Source organism: Lathyrus oleraceus, chromosome 2 (genome assembly GCF_024323335.1).
Source record: "Lathyrus oleraceus cultivar Zhongwan6 chromosome 2, CAAS_Psat_ZW6_1.0, whole genome shotgun sequence".
Taxonomy (NCBI): domain Eukaryota; kingdom Viridiplantae; phylum Streptophyta; class Magnoliopsida; order Fabales; family Fabaceae; genus Lathyrus; species Lathyrus oleraceus.
The window spans coordinates 391890428-391894723 of record NC_066580.1 but is presented as its reverse complement, the minus strand read 5'-3'; the positions used below and the strand labels follow the sequence as shown (position 1 = coordinate 391894723).

At 39.2% G+C, this 4296-nt stretch overlaps 1 non-coding gene across 1 annotated transcript; it reads left to right on the top strand.

Annotated features, from left to right (window-relative positions):
* Positions 1 to 3194: 3194 nt before the first annotated feature.
* On the top strand, positions 3195 to 3301 carry LOC127124938 (small nucleolar RNA R71). Its single transcript, XR_007804412.1, has one exon. It is a non-coding gene; the product is annotated as a small nucleolar RNA R71 (small nucleolar RNA).
* The last annotated feature ends 995 nt before the right edge of the window (positions 3302 to 4296 follow it).

Genomic DNA, 4296 nt, shown 5'->3' with positions numbered 1-4296 from the left:
GGCAGCGTGATCAGTGTAAACGATTATTTTAGCTCCGACCAAGTAGGAACGAAATTTATCTAGTGCAAATACTACTGCTAAAAGTTCTTTCTCGGTCGTGGCGTAATTCATTTGCGCTTCATCTAGAGTTCTACTCGCATAATATATGACGTGAAGTTTTTTATCCTTTCGTTGTCCTAAAACAGCGCCTACGGCGTAGTCACTTGCGTCACACATTATTTCGAAAGGTTCATTCCAATCCGGGGTCTGCATTATGGGCGCGGAGATCAATGCTTGTTTAAGTGTTTGAAATGCTTCTAAACATTTATTGTTAAAGATGAATTCAGCGTCTTTCATTAATAATTCGATTAAAGGTTTAGTTATTTTAGAGAAATCTTTAATGAATCTTCGGTAAAAACCGGCATGTCCTAAGAAGCTTCGTATTTCCCTCATAGTTTTCGGAGGTTGAAGGTTTTCGATTACTTCTATTTTGGCTTTTTCTACTTCAATTCCTCTATTTGATATGATGTGTCCTAAAACAATTCCTTCTTGTACCATAAAGTGACATTTTTCCCAATTAAGTACTAGGTTTAGTTTTACACATCGTTCTAGAACTCTTTCTAGGTTTTCAAGACATTCTTCAAAACTTTGCCCGCATACGGAAAAGTCATCCATAAAGACTTCCATGATGTTTTCAAGAAAATCGGCGAATATTGCCATCATGCACCTTTGGAAAGTTTCAGGAGCATTGCACAAGCCAAACGACATTCGTCGATAAGCGAAGGTACCAAAAGGACATGTGAACGTTGTCTTTTCTTGGTCATCAGGATGAATTGGTATTTGAAAGAAACCTGAGTAACCGTCCAGATAGCAGAAATGAGAATGCTTGGCTAGTCGTTCTAACATCTGGTCTATGAATGGTAAAGGAAAATGATCTTTTCGGGTTGCTTTGTTTAGCTTTCTATAATCAATGCACATTCTCCATCCCGACTCAATTCGTTTGGTTATAGTTTCTCCTTTTTCATTTTCGATCACTGTTATACCTCATTTCTTTGGTACTACATATACAGGACTAACCCATTTGCTATCGGATATAGGATATATGATACCTGCCTCTAATAACTTCGTTACTTCCTTCTTCACTACCTCACTCATGATCGAGTTTAGTCTCCTCTGATGTTCCCTAGAAGTCTTACAGTCTTCTTCTAGCATGATGCGGTGCATACAAATAGAAGGACTTATCCCTTTAAGATCGGTGATGTTGTATCCTAATGCGGTTGGATATTTTCTTAAGATATGTATGAGTTTTTCGGTTTCAAGTTTTCTTAGGTCTGCATTGACTATTATTGGTCGGTAAAGTTCTAAGTCTAGGAATTCATATCTCAGATTTTTGGGAAGTGTTTTCAGGTCGAGGGTTGGTTTCTTAAGGCATTGCGTAGGATTTGATGTTATTGCTAAACATTGGTTCAGTCTGTCTTCTACACGATAGTCGGACAAATCGTCACTTTCGAATTCTGTTTCTTTTATGCATTCATCGATGATATCCATGAAGTAACATGTGTCTTCTATCGCAGGTGCTTTCAAAAATTGGGAAAGAATAAACTCAATTTTCTCTTCTCCTACTTCGAAAGTGAGTCGTCCTCGTTTTATGTCTATGATAGCACCGGCAGTTGCTAAGAAGGGTCTTCCCAATATAATGGGGGTAACTTCATCTTCTCTTATGTCCATAATTATAAAATCGGTGGGAATGTAGAATTGACCTATGCGCACGGGAACGTTTTCAAGAATTCCTACGGGATATTTAACGGAACGATCTGCTAATTGCACAGACATTTTAGTTGGTCTTAATTCTCCCATTTCAAGTTTCTTGCATATGGACAAGGGCATAAAACCGATACCGGCTCCTAAATCGCATAAAGCTTTGTCTATGACAAATTTTCCTATATGACAGGGTATAGAAAAACTACCAGGATCTTTAAGTTTAGGAGGCATATTTTGGATTATTGCGCTACACTCAGCAGTGAGTGTAATGGTTTCGTTATCTTCAAGTTTCTTTTTATTAGATAAAATTTCTTTTAAGAACTTAGCATATGAGGGCATTTGTCTAATAGCTTCTGTAAAAGGAATTGTGATGTTTAATTGTTTCAGTAGGTCAACAAATTTTTTAAATTGGCCCGCGTTTTTGGTTTTAATTAGCCTTTGAGGATAAGGGATAGGTGGTTTGTAAGGCGGTGGAGGTACATAAGGTTCTTTTTTTTTCTACGGTTTCCTTATTACACTCTTCATTTTCCTTAGGTTTACCTTCTTCCTCAGTTGACTTTTTAGAGTTTTGGTTCTCAATCCTTGGGTCAGATGGTCCTTCTACCTCTGTACCACTTCGTAATATAATTGCATGAGCGTGGCCTTTCGGATTAGGTTATGGCTGTCCAGGAAAGGTACCAGTTGGCGCAGCAGTAGACGCTTGTTGTTGAGCTACTTACGAGATTTGTGTTTCAAGCATTTTGTTATGGGTAGCCAGGGCATCTACTTTACTTGCTAGTTGTTTAATCTGTTCGCTAGTGTGTACATTCTGGTTTAAGAACTCTTTATTGGTTTGCTGTTGAGAAGCTATGAAGTTCTCCATCATGATTTCCAAGTTGGATTTCCTAGGAACGTTATTGTTAGGTGTAGATGGGGTCAGCTTTTGGTATCCAGGTGGTACAGCTGGAGCTTGACTGGGTGCTTGACTTGGTGCGTATAAAGCGTTGTTACTTTTATACGAGAAATTAGGATGGTTCTTCCAGTTTGAGTTATAGGTATTCGAGTAAGGATTTCCTTGAGCATAGTTCACCTGATCTGTTTGAATTCCTGTTAGGAGTTGACAATCTGTAGGAGTGTGACCTTGAATTCCACAGACCTCGCAATTTTGAGTTACAACAACCACGGTGGCTGGAGGTGATACATTTAAACTTTCAATTTTCTGGGCAAGAGCATCCACTTTTGCATTAACATGATCAAGGCTACTTATCTCGTACATGCCACCTTTTGTTTGAGGTTTTTCTACCACTATTCGGTCGCTTCCCCACTGATAATGATTTTGGGCCATGCTCTCGATAAGTTGATAAGCGTCGGTGTAAGGTTTATCCATAAGTGCACCACCAGCGGCGGCGTCTATTGTTAACCTTGTGTTGTACAAGAGACCATTGTAGAAGGTGTGAATTACTAACCAGTCCTCTAAACCATGGTGTGGGCAAAGTCTCATCATGTCCTTGTATCTTTCCCATGCTTCGAAAAGAGATTCGTTATCTTTTTGCTTAAATCCATTTATCTGGGCTCTCAACATAGCTGTTTTGCTTGGAGGAAAATATCGGGCAAGAAAGACTTTCTTCAACTCATTCCATGTGGTGACTGAGTTGGAAGGAAGAGACTGAAGCCATCTTCTAGATTTATCTCTTAACGAGAAAGGAAAGAGACGAAGTCGAATTGCCTCTGAAGTGACACCATTAACTTTAATAGTGTCAGCGTATTGGACAAATACGAATAAATGAAGGTTTGGATCCTCGGTAGGATTTCCAGAAAATTAATTCTGTTGCACTGCCTGCAACAGCGAAGGTTTAAGTTCGAAGTTGTTCGCTTCGATTGCGGGTGGAGCAATACTCGAATGCGGCTCATCCTGCGATGGAGCAGCGTAATCTCGAAGAGCACGAGCTGGTTCGGCCATCGCTGGTATCGTTAAAGGAAGGAGATTTTTAAGATCAGGAACTTCGATTGGAGGAAGATTGTTTCTAGCACGATACTCCCGAATTCGTCATAATAATCGGAGATATCGTTCGACGTCGTTGATTTTTAAGTAGTACGGCTCGCCTTGTGAGCGAGTGTGTGGCATACAAATCAACGCAAAAGGGAAAAAAATAAAAATTGCCTTAGTCTCTACAGCGTAACAGAAGAGTTACGATATCGACTAAATAAAACTCCCCGGCAACGGCGCCAAAAACTTGGTCACGACTTTATGAGTCTATCGGGGTACTAACTGCAAGCGCACAGTCTAATCACGTAGTTTTAAAAGATATCGATCCCACAGGGACTTAATGAATCGATCTACCGTTTTTCTAGGGTTACTGCGTAAAGCTAAGGCGGATGATACTTCAATGATTAGGGGGAAAAAATAAAACTAAATTTGGATCTAGATAAAATATCAAATAATATGGATATCAGTATGTAGTTTGTCGTATTTGGGGAATCAAATCTTCGTTGGTCTTTTTCTTAATTTTAAAATAAGTCTTTTCAGTAGACACTATTAATTAAAAGTCTTTTCCTCAAACTGTCGCTCTGTTGAAT